Genomic DNA, 17,828 nt, shown 5'->3' with positions numbered 1-17,828 from the left:
AACCAGCGCCGCCCTCGGTATTTTTTTAATTTCTTGAATGCATTCTTATAAATACCCGCAACCTGAGCGAGCCGGTAACTGTGAACTGTGTTACTGGTTTTCGATTTCCCGTAGGCTTTTCTTCGGTTAAGGTTTTGAATATTTTCTCAAAGCTTATTCCTTTTTTGGTAAAATGTGCTTGTTTTATATAAATCTGAACATTTTAGGGATATCGAGATTCTAGTGGCATAGAGATATTCAAGTATGCTTGGACGTTGGTATGGACAACTTTTCTGCTTCTTCTTCTTCTTTTTATTCTGTAGTACCAACGGTTGACGTCAATGGTGAAATTATATGCATGAATTCCGATCAAGTTACCAATAACCTAAAGGCATCCACCCCAAGACGCGGGTCAACGGTGTTCAAGGAGAAATGATACTGCTACAGGCGCTTTTTAAAATGTTTGTTATATTCCTGGCATCATGGCTGCTGATCGGTAGCTTTTTCGTGGCGCGCGCCTGGGTTTATGTTCCCAAATGGTTTTCCTTCGTGGGTCTGATTTCAGCGCATGGGCGTAGCGCTACGAATTCCGTCGTCTACTTCGCACCGCTACAGGCTAGCATTAGAAAAGCCGGGAATCGCTGTAAGTTACTGATATTTTTTTGGAACAAAATTGCATCCTGCTACCACTCCCCAATAGGTAGAAGTGCAGGTGTGGTACCGAAGTCGCTGCTGACGGCCACCATGGATTGAGTTGCAAATTTTCTGCTGGAAGACTGCCCAGACACGACTGCATTAATGATATCCTGCGACGCGCTCTGGTTTCAGCAGACATCCAGGCGCGAACGGAGCCTAGGGGAATGCACTACGATAACGACACACGTCCAGATGGTATCACCACTCTTCCCTGGGTCAGAGGGCTGTGTTTGGCGTGGGTTGTGACCGTTGTCGACACCGTTGCCCGGTCTTACTTGGTACACACCAGCGTAAAAGCCGGAGCGGCCGCCGCCCAGGCCGAAGCCGAAAAAGAGCGAAAATACAACTTCCTCTCAGGACGGTATGAGTTTGCTGCCGTCGGATTCGAAACTTTCGGAAGTTTTGGTACATCAGCCAAGAAGCTGCTCAAAGAAGTCGGAAAGAGGATCGAGCTAGAAACAGGCGAAATTCGCAGCCACGAGATTTTGAGACAGAATATATCTTTAGCAATTCAAAGAGGTAATGCCGCTTCTGTTATGGGTACTGTAGAAAATGTTGTTTTGTTTAAGTGAAGCTAACTCTTGATATTGTTATCATGCTATTGTGAATTAAAGTAGCCAGCAATTAAAAATAGGTAGAATAAAATATACTGAAACTGGCACACAAATATGAATACCGTACAGATGCATTGGCATTCAGTGACATATTGTGCGAATAATAAATTGTACAAGTCCGAGCTGTCCAGCACCAGAAAAAGCCATACGAATCCAGCCATAGCCAGAAAAAGCCACCAGAAATTTATTATTCGCACAATATGTAAGCGGCAAAGTCATGAAAAGTCGGCGACTAATGCAGAGTATTACCTTATTACAGAGATTTTGGTAACTTGGTAAAGTGGACCGAGTTAAGGGATTTGGCCCGGTACATAGCACCAAATTTGTATAAGTACATACACGGCAACTTTCGCTGCCGCGCGCTCAGAAACCCTTTTTTGCATTGCTTTATGATATTTTGTAGCCAAAGGATTCGTATACATAGGCGAAAAAACCGTTTAATTGTGCGCGCAACCTCCGGTTCGTGAGTTTTTAGTGAAATAAAACTCCAAAAGTTTAAACGCGCGAAGGTGTATCAAAAGTCTCATTTTAAACCAATGCTCTTCAAATTTTGCACAAAAACACACATAACTATGAAGATCGTTTTGGTACCGAACCAGCTTTCTGCCATTTTTTTCCAAATATTTTTAAATGAATTTCAAAAATTTTAAAAATCAGTTAAAAATTTGAAAAAAATGGTAGAAAGCTGGTTCGGTACCAAAATGATCGTCATAGCGGTGTGCATTTTCGTGCAAAATTTGAAGAGCATCGGTTCATAATGAGACTTTTCGTACACCTCCGCGCGTTTAAACTTTTGGAATTCTATTTCATTAATTACAGTACTCCCGAACCGGAAGTTGCGCGCGCAAACGGATTTCGCCTACGTATACAAATTCTTTGGCTATAAAATGTCTTAAAGTAATGCAAAAAAGTGTTTAGGATTGCGCGACAGCGAAAGTTCCCTTGTATGTACCCGAATTTTGTGCTATGTACCGGGCCAAATCCCTTAAAGCACGCAAATACACATTGCCAGGTAAAATGATTGTTATTAACGTCCCTTCTTGGCGGCATAGTTTCCAGTTAGCTTACAAAGTGCATATTATAATAGTGACCACAATATAAAGCACAGTGAAATCAGCATCCGGTGGTGGAATTTTAGTTCATCACAAAATTTATTGAAAAAGCATTTGCATTTCTATAAAGCTCGGCTGGCTGGCTGGCGGATTAATTTGGATCCGTTCAGCCAGCGCGCGTAATCTCACTTCATGCATGTTTTTATGACTTTTCCCCTTATAAATTGGCAACAGAAAGCGTAGAATTTTTTGCTTGTTCTTCTGATATATGATATTAACCATTGTGTTGATTCTGTAAGATGTCGTCGACCAAAATGTCGCCCATAGAGTTTCACCATCTAAACATCCAGGGGCTGCCCTATGATAGCTATCATAAGCTTGATTTACTGTCAGATTATCTCTGCACTGATGATAATATTCCCAAATTCTTTGCTGTTACTGAAACTCATCTTCGTCCTTCGGATCCTGACCAACTGTTTTTTATTCCTGGATACTGTTTGTTTCGTAGCGATCGTCCTAATATTCATGGTAAATCTCGCGGTGGTGGAATTTTGTGCTATGTTCCTCAGCATATAACGGCTGAGCGTGTCGAGCTGAAGTATCGTTCTAAGGGGTTTGAGTGTCTTTGGCTAAAATTATCTGTTTCACATCGGAAAATTATTATTGGTACTGTTTATCGTCAGCCAGATTCGACTTCCACTGAAACAAAAGCTTTGTTTGATCATTTGCGGGAAGTTTTACTAAAACATCTGGACTGCGATCATATTATCATGGGTGACTTTAACATCGACTCCTCCCCTGGTTCGTCGAGCCCCTATGTTAAACTGTACAGAGATTTTGTGGATGAATTTTCTTTCGAAGACAAGGTAATCGGGTATACTCGGGTAGCCCAACGCCTGAGACAATCAGATAATACTTTATTTACAACGTCCAGCAAAATTGATGTAATTTTATGCAGTCCTAAGAATTCGTATTCATCGTGCCAGCCGTCAGATATTAGTTTTTCGGATCACAAGCTGTGCAAAACGGTCTCTGCATTTCAATGTGCGCAACCGGAGCACAGAGTGGTTTATTATAGAGACTGGAAAGCGACTAGTAGTCAGTCTTTTAAGAGCCAAGTATTCGATTTCATGAAGCAGTACGTAAACTACGTGGATTATCCTAACGTTGACGAAGAAGTTTCGAATGTTGTTGGTGGTCTGGCTGATATAATTGAAAGGTGCTATCCGTTGCGATCGAAAAGAGCTTCAAACAGCAGTGCACCTTGGATTAACAGTCACATTAGACGTTTAATAAAAAATAAAAATCACGCATACAAAAGAAGAAAAATGTCGAAAAGTGCTTCCGAGTATGAAAGCAATAATCGTCAATTCAAAAATTTGAAGCGTGATTTGTTTATTGCAATCAAGAACGCGAAACAGGAGTATTTTGAAAGAAATGCGCAAAATTCTAAAGCGATGTGGCGCGAAATTAATCGCTTGCGGGGAAAGAAAAGCCAAAGCGATAATGTGGGCGTCGATTTGAATACATTGAATAAGCATTTCGCTACAATGGGGGAGCATGGTGAACGGCACCCCGTAGCGGTCATCCCGAAAGAGGCTGACACGGCGACTTTTGAATTCGGTCAGATTACCCCAGACATGGTGGTTGACATGTTCGGCAAAATTCTAACTAAGAGAAAATGCGCGGGACCGAAAGGAATTCCCCATAGACTCTTATCAGAAATTTCGCCCATACTTGTTGAACCCATGACCCATCTAATAAATCAGTGTTTCAAAAAAAGTATCTTTCCATCAATTTTTAAAATTGCGGATGTAATCGCATTGCCTAAATGTACTCATCCGGCAACAGCGGATGAATTTCGGCCAATCTCACTTTTATGTAACTTGTCGAAATTATTTGAAAAATGTGCCCAATTGCAATTGAACAAATTTTGAACGAAGAACGAGGGCATTCTTGCACCGAACCAGTCTGGTTTTCGAAACGGCCATTCCTGCGAGACGTTGCTGTTGAAAGTGACGGAGGCATGGAAAAAGGCTGTCGATAACAAACAATGTGTTGCAGTAGTTTTTCTTGATTTAAAACGGGCTTTTCCGTCAGTGTGCCACTTAACTATGCTGGAGAAACTTCGCGATATTGGAGCAAAAACTTCAGCGTTAACTTGGTTTTATTCATACCTGACCGGCCGCTCGCAACGCGTACACCATGGTAATAAATTTTCCTCTTGGGAAAACGTTATGGCCGGTGTTCCGCAAGGGTCCATACTTGGTCCTATTTTATTCACGATATATATCAACGAGCTTTTGAAATTGCGATTACGAAATGTCCAGTTAGAAAGTTTTGCTGACGACACCATCTGCTATGCAGTTGCTAACTCGAAAGCAGAAGCAGCAAAAATACTAACGGATGCACTACCGGACATCTGTGGCTGGCTAAAAGCTAACCGCTTATATGTCAATGAGAAAAAATCAAAATTATTGATCATAAGTTCAGCTCGCAACTGCGAAAGTAACGTTAACGTATCGCTGAACGGTCATCAGTTGCAACCAGAAAAGTCAGTGAAACACCTTGGAGTGATACTGGATGAACATCTCAGTTGGACTGACCATGTTAAAAAGGTCCAAAAGAGTGTTCGGTACGGTATATCACTGTTAAATCGTGTGAAAATCGGCCTGCCAACATCCCAACGCATTGCGCTTTTCTATGCTTTTGTCCAGTCTCATCTGGACTACTGTTCTACAGTGTGGAACGGGGCATCTGTGCGCTTGCGGGAAAAACTGGCCGCCATGCATCGTAGCGGCCTGCGAGCGGCTGCAAACTACTCTGGAATATCCACGGAATTGTTCATGACCAAGCACGGGATCCTTCCTCTGTTCACCAGATGGAGACAAAACGAAGCGATGTGGTTGTACAAAACCAAGCACCCGGAAAAATTCCATGTGCCACAGTACATCAGCGAGATGGTGGAATTTAAAGAGGAAGTGAAACCGTACAATCTTCGGAAGGAATCGGACCATAATCAAGGCGAAAGCAAAGAAAAAAGTCGAAACAACCTTGGCTTGGAAGCTAAATAAAATGTGAAATTTTTCGTGGATTCTAATTCTTCTGATATTTTTAGTGTTCGATCGGTTGGTGCGTTTAAACATGCGTTGTGTAGTGTAAATTTTGTTTAAGCGTGCTGGGAATTTTCTCTATGCAGTTGCTGTTTGGCCAGGTTTAAAATCCCATGCTAGTATGTCACCCTAGCCGGAAATGGGCTACCTGCTCCACGAAGAAATAATAATAATAATAATCTAGCGCCGGAGACATCTGGCGTTGGTTGGCTGCATTCAGCCTTTTTTTGGGGCCGGCTTTACAGTTGTTAAGCAGGGGTCCATTGGGCGGCGCGCATGTCAGCGATGGAATGAAGGTACGGTAGAGACCCGGTTTGCAGATGCAGGTGATGTAACAATTATAAGCGCATGACGCCGCCGGCGGGTTGGGATTTTTACAGGACTTCTCACACTCGCGACAGCTATAAGTCATTAAGGGATCGGGACAAAACAGAAAGGAAAGTGGGTTGCTGAGTGCTGATGAACTGCAAAGGAAATATTTCGCATTCGGTATGACCGTATGAGCTCGCTGGTAATTTTACCGTGCATCAGTGGCATTCTTAATGTAAGTGGATATATTTAGGACAATCGGCTACTCTATAAGAAACGCTAGATTGCATTCGCGGCCCGCCCCATTGGATGCGGCTGCAGGAGTTGAAAGTGCAACCAACAGATCCGTTGAATAGTTGAAGCTTATCCGCCTGCGCGGCTCAAAGCTGTAGTTCACTTTACTTTAACAAAGAAAAAAGGGTTTAATAAATGTGATCATAGAAAGTGATGTTGTTTGATAAGTTTTAACTTCTGATCATTACGAAAATACGGTAGGAGACACAGTTTAATCGCGCACAGTGCTGTCAATGTTGAAACGAACAGCAAAAGCCGGAACGGGTAAAGATTTACGGTAAGTATAGCAAGCACTTTCACCGGCCACAACGTTCATTACTGTTTTTTCTAAGCAACCAAGTCTTGTAAGGCGCAACTGAAGGAATACGATGACCCGCGGTTCTGACAGCTCACTCACAATGAGCCGTAATTGGATGTGTGCGAACGTATGTGTGTGTTGGTTATTAACTGCACCGTTGCACGGATTGAACCAGTCAATAAAACAGGTAGTTACTCGACAATAATTTAAGCGAAAATAGAAGTACGTACAGTGCAAAAATAATTCTAATAAATTAGTAACTAATCATACATTATAGTAAACATAGCATGCTGTCCTAAATTGTGCTTACATGACTTCGTGAACGGAGTTGATAGCGTGATAAAAAAAGTCGCAGATTCGTTCGTTAACCGACTAGTTTCTGAAGAGGACTTCAAGAGGTCGTTCCGTTAAATGATTCACCGTCTCAACATCAGCCGTTAAAACTAGTATAAGGTCTCATACGCCCTTAGGGCAAGCGGGCGGCGGTTTTTTAATTTTATTACTCGAAACTACTTAACTCGGAATTACTTTTTAGTAACTACTCGAAACGCACTTTACATGCGTTCTGTAAGATACAGAGCCGGGAGTTCTGTAAAAGTGAATCTACCAATGGTACAGCGCTGAATCTTATAGAGCGTTACAGAGCAACGAGACCATGGTTTCTAAAAGCGCCCAGTTACCGTAATTGAATTGGTCAACAATTTATTTATTTCTCACAACAATTTTGTGGCCGTTTCCTTTCTCTTTTTCTGGCGATTTTAAGCTCTGTTAAGTTAAGAAATCAAACGACTGCTGAAAAAGCGAAAGGCAATTGCACGTAAAGTACGCCGAGGTATTCCTCGCGCTGACGGCTATGGCGAAGTTGCCTGTTGCCACCGATACAAATTCAAACATGCACAGTCGGAGGCAGCTAAAATCAGTGAACAAAGCAGAACTGGAATATGTTGATTTGATAGAAACAATTAAACTCCCGTTAATTACACCCTCAAAACTTGAAAATTAAAAACAGGACTTTAGACGTACAGCGGACTGTGCATCCACATCAAAAAATAAATTTGATCTAGCATAAAAATAAAGTTCTGTATCGTAACGGAGCCAGGAGAGTTCCTTTTAGATACAGAACACTTTAACTCGTTCGTCCAATCAGCGGTAAGGGGGTGCGATCGAAACAATACAGAACTTCCGGCTCTGTATCGTACAGAACGCATTTAAAGTGCCTTTCGAGTCTAGCTATTGTATAAGGCAGCGAATGTATGAAGTAGAATCTTATAAACACGTAAGCGCTGAAGCTGCAGAATTAATCGTGGAAATTAATAAATTCTGTATAAGTTTAACGGAAGCGCAGGGTACATGATACTACAAAGGACGCTCCAAAAGTAAGTTTCGCTATTTTGCCTCCCCGCCATCTGAAGTAATATACATCTGATATGTTTTTTGTAGATAAGCAATTATGTAAACAAACCAGGAAAATAAGAATCAAATGGTTTGATGAAAAACGCGAGAAAGGGGAAATAAAATGGGCTCGTACGCTTTTCAGTTTGTCCACGGTCTTTTTAAAACCCGATTCATTTTGCATCCCTTCCGCCCCAGTCAAGTTTTCGACGGTGAATTAAAAGTGTTAATAGCAAATAGTATGCTAATATTTCCCTAGTCGCAAAATCATCTTGGAGAGTTCAGGAGTTTGAGTAAAAATTTTTATACTCGAGACACCAAATTTTGCCTTATTCAGCCTTCTCGCTCCTATGAATTCAAGATTCTTTCATCAATAAATAGAACATTTTATGCGCAGTTATGCGCATCTAAGACCAATGGACTTTTAAGTTACAGCGAGGGCAATAAATTTTTTCATGAAATTTGGATTTTTTCATCGTCTGGAAGTAGGGCAGCTTTGTGGGTTTTGCTCCTAGTCATCGATAGTTTCTATTTTCCCAGAAAAACAGTATGAGTAATTTCCTTTGTTTATTGATTGAGATTAGAAGAGAGAAGAATACTTAACTTGTGGACGCTTAGTGCGTTATAAAAAGTTTAGAGGATGTTTGAGAAAAATTGCAAAAACGGTCCTGGTAAAATCCGTGGCACAAGTGCGAAAAGTGGTCGAACGTTTTTTTGGCAATTCTTTTCCATTTGATTGTACTTAAACTGAGTTATATTTTTCTTAAGTTCCTTAGTAAATGGCATTTATATCTGTATTGATAGTAAGAGCTAAAGGCCTTTGTGCTGGGAGATACAAAATAGGGAAACTTACTTTTGGAGCGTCCTTTGTATTAACACGTTTTACTCCGAGAAAACTTTCGCTTTCGCGTAATCCCACGTACTTTTTTACATTCTTTTAAGACATTTTGTCGAACTGCATATACCCACAAGAAAGATGTTGGTGGTCGCATCATACAGTAGAAGAATTATAGAAATGGAGAAATTTCAATAAGTTAAAGTAAACCGGTATATCAAGGGCTCATTATAGAATGTAAACTACCTTGTTCAAAAATAACATGTAAGTAGATGCGCAGAAATATGCACACCGTTTCTACACCGCACAACGGCGCAGTTGTTTTTCAATTTTAGAATAGTTCCCAGGAAATATAATTATTTAAAACCTGAAAGAATTAGCGACACTATGTTTCTTTCACTTCCGTGTAAAATCTCCTCGATCGAATGCTGGGGTAAGCTTTTCAGCCCAAAAGGTGTTCATGCTTTTGTGTCATCTGCAGATTAGAAAAAAACTGTCGAATAGATTTAAGGGAAATTCAAATATCTAGCTGTTTTTGCAAGAGTTTGTTTTTCCGCTGCATTCCCAGAAAGCAAATGATACAAAGTTAAAAAATAAGTCAAAATATAATATGCATTTTCGAGGAGCAAAGACTTGCGGTAACCGTTAAAAAATCAATCGACAGTTGTATTCAGATTGACCGCTATTGCAACGTTAGGAAAAGTAATTTGATAAGTTAAAACATCTTCAGTTTGGAATCATACCCGAACTTAAACAATGTCTCGGAAATTTGCTGCGAATTCTAAAAACTGATAAAAATTCAGATACAGAATCCAAAAAAAAATATAGAAAGCAGATTTTGAAATTAAAGTTGACTGTACACTTAACGAATCCGCAAAACAAATTCCAAAAAGTAACTTATTGGATTAGAAATATAAATTTAAAAAAACTTTGCGCTTAAATTTATTTTTTTATACAGTAATACTTTGGAATTCAGTTGTAAGTAAAAACGATTTAAAACAAAATTCGAAAATAATTTAAACACTGAGAGCAATAATTTGGTTTCTAAATCAAATTTATTGAAATATTATTTAATTATGAATTTTGAATTAGAAACGTTCATTCATAATTTTAGAATTTCTTGAAATTTCTTCAATGTTAATTCGCATTATTTTTGTTGCATTTTGATCTTGCATTTTAAAGCGGCACACGAAATGTGGGAAACCAGTTTTCTGCATTGGGTTTCAACGGCAACTATCAGTTTTTTCGAAGATAATTTTTTACATATATATTTATCTAAGGTATTCTAAGTTTCTAACATCCGATATTCTCTCAATCAGAGACTTGAAAGTTAAGATAATTAAGTAATTAAAAATTTCAGTACCTAGCTGCTGAAGTTTTTCATCATCCCTTTTTCCGGCTATTCAGTTATTTTTCTCTTCAAGTTTAAATTTATTTAACCAATATAAATGTTTTAAAATGGATAACTTGTAGACTTGTAGTTATTTAAATCTTTGAAAGTGAGTATTTAAGATTCAAGTGCATCGGTGAATATGCAAAACCCCCCTCCACCTCGGGACTTTGTTTTTAGAGCAAATCGGCCTTTGGAATACTTTTTAACGCATTTTTCTGATGTAGAGAAACCATTTTTCAAAAATTGTTTGAAAAAAAATTGCTGACTGCCGGGCCACCATACGCCCTCAAACATTTTGGGCGGTTACAATCGCGCCACTAAAAAACCTTTCGTTTTGCCTTTTAAACACTTTTTCTGTGAATCGATGTCGTGGATTCTAAAAATGTTGTCAGAAAATTGTATTAGTTATCTGAAGGAATGATTTCAAGATTTAAAATTTTTAGATAGATTTGCAAAATTTTGCTTTTATCAACAAAAATTTTTTCTCGCCAGAAGATATGCCGCTAGTTTAGCGTCAACTCGGTTTCGGTCCGGTTCGGCTCGGTTTCGGTCCGGTTTTCAGTCGAACCGGTTTGGAGCCGATTGAACCGGTTTAGAGCCGAACTGAATTTCCCTTTCTTTTGTTTGAACTCAGCTTAAAGAAGCAGAAAAACATTCGCATTAACCACACGTACATTCTAATTGAACTTAAAGTTAACAGATGGCATCCAAGTGTCATTGAAATCAAAAGAATGCAGTGAGACAGGTCCGTCATCCAGTACCATCTCCTCCAACTCCGCAGTCAACTGTTGAACAGGCGTATGCTTACCCCAAATGCTGCTGAAGTCCATGATGTGCTCACCCTCCGCAATAGAGTCGTCCAGTGTGATGACCTCGGAGCAGCTAGGGAAGACGAGGCGAGGCGTAGGCGGGTCAAGGGTGATGACTTCGGAGCAGCTGGGGAAAGTGAGGCGAGGCATGGGTGGAATCACAGGCTTAGCCTTCGGCTTCACCAAAGGCTTAGCCTTCGGCTTCACCAAAGACTTAGCCTTCGGCTTAGACACGGGCTTAGCCTTCGGCTTAACCACGCGCTTCACCTGAGGCTTGGCCTTTGGTTGAGCCTTATGCTGAGCCTTTGGTTTAGCCTTACGATACGACAGGGGTGGTTCTGGTAGCTCAGCAACGTAATTCCAGGCACGCACGTTAACAAACAAACCAGGGCACAAAGCGTCAATTAGTCACTAAAGATAAAAAATCTATAATAGGGTTTCAAAAAACGTTTATCTAATTTATTAAATAATACCTCTAGCTCGTGCAACCAATCCATCAGGTCACGGTGATCCTGACCAATGCCCTTAACCCACGTGTACTCAGCCTTCAACGCCACACGAAGTACAGTGCTTACAATATCTAATGAAAATAAAATAAAAATTAGGAATATAATCAAACTTAACAAACAATAATTAAAACATACCCTTGAAATGCTGAGCTTGTTTAACATTCTCTTCGTCCGATCTCGACTGCCATATCTTAAGGTATTGCATAATTTCATCTATAGAAAATAAATATTTTAATTTTTAATTTTTTTAAATTTATTTCAAAACAAAAATTAGATTAAAGGTCAACTTACCAGCTTGCTTGATGGACCAGTTGACGTAGTGCTGCCGGTTGACAAATAGGAACATGTGAGGAGGCATGGGGTGGGCCAAAATGGCTGCACGCTTGCCATAACTAAGACGAGGCATGGTAAAGGATCCGAGGAACTGCTAAAAAACTAAAAAACTAACTGAAAAAAGCAGGCAAAGCGGTTGAATAATCCAGGCAACGGTGGTAATCCAATGGAGAAAAGTAAACTGTTGGAAAGAAGTAAAAATGCCATGTCGCGGCGTTTATATAACCCGAAACCAAACGAAGTTTCAACTTTCGATATCCAGAAAATCGTACTATCTATTGTCTGATATCGTTGTATGATGACGTTATGTTAACTGAATACAGTTAACTAGACTAACTTTTAGCGTGCAGACCAAGAACCAACCAAAAACCATCTCGAAAACAATGAAAGACTGAAACGCGCTAATATCAGACAGAAACCGAGGTAGGCGTATCTAGGCAAGCAACTACCAATAAAAATCGTCCCGAAAACAATGATTGACCGAAACGCGCTAATATCAGACAGAAATCCAAATTACCAATAAAATTCAAGCCGAAAACAATGAAAGACTGAAACGAGCTAATATCAGACAGAAACCAAATGGGCGTTACTAGATACCTCCCCTTCCCTATGCGACTGTATCTAACTCCCTCCCACATACGCCCTAACTACACTTACTCAGCCTGGCCTCACTCCGCTCGGCCACGGCAGGAGACCTCCCGCGCACACGCCGAGAGAACAGTGACATAGGGGCGGTCCTCGCTACGCTCGGACCGCTGCCTTGTTTAGTTAGCTAACTGAATTGCATAGTAGTGATTGTTCTACCAATTGAAAGTTTTGCTGATATAATACCTTATTATATGTTGACCTAGAAAAACAAGTATTGTATTTCTCGACAGACAATAGAACCCAGACTAATGTGTCTAGACGAAAACAAAAACCCGGGCTAACACTGTCGCGACGAACCAGGATGACATTATCTACGAAACAAAATCAAAGAATGTTTGACCTAGTAAACCAGGATTAATATCTGTCTCTTCTTTTGTACCCAGTGGATAACAAAAGATGGTTGAAACACTCAACGACATTCTACCTTTACTCAATGCAGAATAATTTCTAAGGAAAAATAACTTTACCTAATTGTTTCGGACTCTATCACTGAATAAGCTCATACACTGAAAACAGACTAAACTATTGTACTAGACACAAATTAGACAGAATTTACTCAGAACTGATGACAAACACAGTTTAATGCTAATCCCAATACACTCAAGCATGCACAGTTGATTACACACAACATTCGTACTAGTACAAAGCAAACACGGTTCATTTATACAGTTTCAGGCTAAACCTGTACGATAAAGACACTAAACAGAGAGCCCCAGTGTCAAAGTACATACTGTACCATGCAAACCATCTTGTACGCAGTAACACCATAACCGACCAATACTCTACCCTTACGGTATAACAGGGGGTTGGCCTTCGTACTAATGATCCAATAGCTGGTAACCATACTGTTTTGGAGGTGTGGTCTTGAATCGCCGCAGTCCCAAGACACTATATAAACCCCAACTACCCATTGCAGGTGTTCAGTTGACTGTCAAAATGGATATGACACTGATCAGCAATCGCTTCAACAGTTTTGAAAACTGGCCGGACCAGTCGCTCGCCCTAGAGAATTGGCAAGCCAGGGTTTTATTATCAAGGGGTGCATGACGAAATTCACTGTGCATACTGTGGCTATATTATGGGTGACTGGGTGAACTCACGGTATAAACCATACTACCGACACCGCTTAGCCCGTCCAGACTGTGTAAGGGGCGAAGATGAGAGAATACTACTTCCGTTTTCACCGGCAATGAAAGACTACAAGGCACGCTTTGCTACTTACGCTGAATGGCCAGCAAACAAACATCAGCATCCCAGGGATATGGCTGCGGCCGGCTTTTATTATGAGGGTAGGGATGATCGTGTACGCTGTTTTCACTGTGGAGGTGCACTACATGCTTGGGAGAAAGACGATGCCCCGTGGGAGGAGCACGCTTGGACTTACCCAAAGTGTCCGTATCTTATACAGACAAAAGGCTTAGCATTCATCAGTGACATTCGGAAAAAACGCAAAGAAGCCGAAACAACGTGTTGTGTGCTATTGCGAAACGCACCGCCAGCTACGTCGTCCGAAGATCCCAAAGAGAAGTTGAGCTGTAAAGTTTGCTACGAGAATGATTCTGAAATCATGTTTAGACCTTGCGGTCATTTAGTTTGCTGCGCAAAATGTTCAAGCAAGCTGCTACTGTGTCCGATTTGTCGGGGTGTTATTTTCAATAAGTGTTGGGCTTTCTTCTGTTAGATTGTGTGGTATTTCATGTTCATTTATGTTCATACAAAAAGAGGGTGGGGCAAAATAAACAAAAGAAAGGGGAATTCAGTTCGGCTCTAAACCGGTTCAATCGGCTCCAAACCGGTTCGACTGAAAACCGGACCGAAACCGAGCCGAACCGGACCGAAACCGAGTTGACGCTAAACTAGCGGCATATCTTCTGTCGCCCCAAAAACGATTTCTGACAACATAATATTATTCAGAATCAGCGACATTAATTCACCTATAAAAAGTGTTTAAATGCAAAAACAAAAGTTTTGTTAGTGGCGCTATTGCAACCGCCCAAAATAATTGAAGGGCGTGAGGTACCCTGGCAGTCAGAAGTTTTCTTTAAAAAAAATTTTGAAAAATGTTTTCCATATCAGAAAAATGGGATAAAAGTTGTCTAGATTTGCTCTAAAAACGTTTGAGGTCGAATGGGGTCTCGTATAATTACTGAAGCGCACAGGTATTTACTGTTGGATGTTTAATTTTTTAGAGAATTATTTAGAATTATTTAGAATTATTTAGAATTATTTAGAATTATTTAGAATTATTTAGAATTATTTAGAATTATTTAGAATTATTTAGAATTATTTAGAATTATTTAGGATTATTTAGAATTATTTAGAATTATTTAGAATTATTTAGAATTATTTAGAATTATTTAGAATTATTTAGAATTATTTAGAATTATTTAGAATTATTTAGAATTATTTAGAATTATTTAGAATTATTTAGAATTATTTAGAATTATTTAGAATAATTATTTAGAATTATTTAGAATTATTTAGAATTATTTAGAATTATTTAGAATTATTTAGAATTATTTAGAATTATTTAGAATTATTTAGAATTATTTGAATTATTTAGAATTATTTAGAATTATTAGAATTATTTAGAATTATTTAGAATTATTAATAATTATTTAGAATTATTTAGAATTATTTAAAATTATTTAGAATTATTTAGAATTATTTAGAATTATTTAGAATTATTTAGAATTATTTAGAATTATTTAGAATTATTTAGAATTATTTAGAATTATTTAGAATTATTTAGAATTATTTAGAATTATATAAAAGTACATTCTTGGAATCAAATCTGGATCGGGGCTTACGGTTGATACTCACACGTAGGAATTTTGAAATATTTTCGAAGCTCATAACATAACAGCTCTTTTAGGAAACTGGGTTTGAGACTTAGATGTGCTCTCCTCGTCACTGCCCAAACATTTTAGTTCGACTCAGCACATCAAACTGTACAGATATAGTACATATCGTGATGGCGACCTCGGGGACCCGAGTTCGAGGTTCCCGAGTACTTCAGTCCGATTCCGCACATCAAACTGTCCATATAGGGTTCATATCGTTTTGGCGACCTCGGGTACCCGGGTTCGAGGTCCCCTAGTACTTCAGTTCGACTCGGCTGGTCAAACTGTGCATTTGTAGTACATATAGTTTTGGCGACCTTGGGGACCCGGGCCGAGGTCCCCGAGTACTTCAGTTCGACTCGGCAGGTCAAGCTGTGCATTTGTAAAACATATCGTTTTGGCGACCTCGGGGACCCGGGTTCGAGGCCCCCGAGTACTTCAGTTCGACTCGGCAGGGCAAACTGTGCATTTGTAGGACATATCGTTTTGGCGACCTCGGGGACCCGGGTTCGAGGTCCCCGAGTACTTTAGTTGGACTCAGCACGTCAAACTGTACATATATGGTACATATCGTGGTGGCGACCTCGGGGACCCGGGTTCGAGGTCGCCGAGTACTTCAGTTCGACTCAGCACATCAAACTGTATAGGAATCACGACGAAAATCGGTGGCGACCCAAAGGTCACTCGGCGACCCAAAGGTCACTGTCACTTCCGTTACATCGAACCCTCAACATGTCTTGAATTAGAAACGCGGGCTCGCTTCGCTCGCCCGCTTGATTATAATTCGGCATTACCTTCTTGCCACTGGGTTCTTGTCCGTTTCACTCCCAGATTGCGCCGTTCCCCGCGTTGATTGTGGCATGCCCAGATTCCATGGTGTGTTAACAGACTGCGCTGTGCCAAGAGCAGCACGGCGGTGGCCCAGAGCATGATGATAGCGGTTGATTTCATCGTGTAAAAGTGCACTCGGCAAAAACCGGAAGCGCGATGTCTATGCACTCTTTCAGCGACAGAGTTTCATATTGAATTGTCAAGAAATATGCGTTCGGTTGTATGTTATTTTGATAAGAATCAAAAAACAATCCAGTATTGAATTTATGAAGCAGAAGTTGGTATTTTTACGCTCCTTGCCTTATACAATATATCGGCAAACAGACGGCGCTTTTATTTACAACTGGCTCTACACCACTTCTCAGCCAGCCACTCTAAAAACACCAGGCGCGCTTTCACATCCGCGTGAGAAACGCATAGCAGGCATAAAACCTGCAAGCTGTCTGCTGACAGGTCTGCTTGCTCACGGGTCACCCGAAACATCTTCAACTTACTAGCAGTGATGTCATAACACGCCTAGCAACCCAAACTGCAGAAGCGCAGGTCATTGCGTGTTGTGCAGACTGGCTTATACTACGGCATTAATGTGCGCGTACCGTATCTCTAGGCATGGCCACTGCGCACAGCCGCCTCGTGCGGGTGAGCGACTATACCATTGGGAGATTCGCTTCGAATCGGAGATCCACCCTTGGGTTTCGTAGGTTTCACAAAATGGAGAAATCTTGGTTCGCTCTGATTCATAGTATGTATGGCTGAATGTTGTGCTCGTCTGATAAAATATTTGAACAAAGTGTTTTTGCGACGATAAAGCATGAATTCTTTAAAAACTGGGCGAAGTTGACTGAGAAACTAAAGAAAACCCATGAAACCTGACAAAAGCCTAAGCAACCCTAACCACAATCAGAATAGCTAAGAAGATAGAGAAGAATAAATTCATGTTCGACATGTAGATGATATTTTAACGGTCTCGCTACAGGAGCTGCCCTCCTGTTGTAGAAAACGTTTCCTTAATTTACGTTTTCCTGTAAATTCATCGAAACAGTGGCAGAGATATTCGCAGGCCAATTTTTCTGACGGAATAACAAGTTTTTTTACAATCGACAGGCAATCTAAGCTGGATTCGCACCAAAACTGGAAAATAAATATCATCAAAAGCAGTTCGTCGTTACACTGAAACGTTGGTGGCTACACTATGCCCAAAAGCCGACTATAAGAACTCCATTTAGAAACTGGACGGTTTTGGCCAAACGTATCCCTGTAGCCTAATACACTTCGGACAATCAGTGCAAAGCGTGACCTTTGACACAAAACTAAGAGCAACTGTAGTGTACCTAGCAACGTATGGTTCTGTCAGTTGTATTCCTTGAGTTTCTGCGGTCAGTTACGATCTTGCAAGATTCAATAAATCTAGAACTTCTACATATATCACAGCAACGCACCGTGAGAGTCAGGTCTTCAGTCCGCTCGTCGTCCTCCATGGCATCTTGCGCCATTCAGTTATCAATCGACTCCGCCAACAACGATCGTTTGAGTGGCTTCGGATGAACGAGACCGTTTCCACAGAGATCCCTCAGTTCTAGCTCTGTCCGCTCTGGTGACGGGACGATGAAGGCGTGCCGCGCGACAACTGCCTGCAGATGGGTATCATGGATGCGGCAGTCTTTGCAGATCGCTCCGTCGGACTGTGAACACCTGGTAATCCAATTAATCACGTCCGTCATAAAAGAGTCAACATACTCTGTACATGCCGAAACTAAAGTCGTAAGTCACTCGATGGGTTCCGCACCAGACGGTCCAAATTAAAAGATCATCCAAATTCTGATTAACCCATGCGAGAATCAGAGGCCAATTGGGGAATACGGATGCGATTGTAGTAGACA

Source organism: Paramacrobiotus metropolitanus, unplaced genomic scaffold (assembly GCF_019649055.1).
Source record: "Paramacrobiotus metropolitanus isolate TYO unplaced genomic scaffold, Prichtersi_v1.0 Parri_scaffold0000007, whole genome shotgun sequence".
NCBI lineage: Eukaryota > Metazoa > Tardigrada > Eutardigrada > Parachela > Macrobiotidae > Paramacrobiotus > Paramacrobiotus metropolitanus.
Note: the sequence above shows the minus strand (reverse complement) of the source record.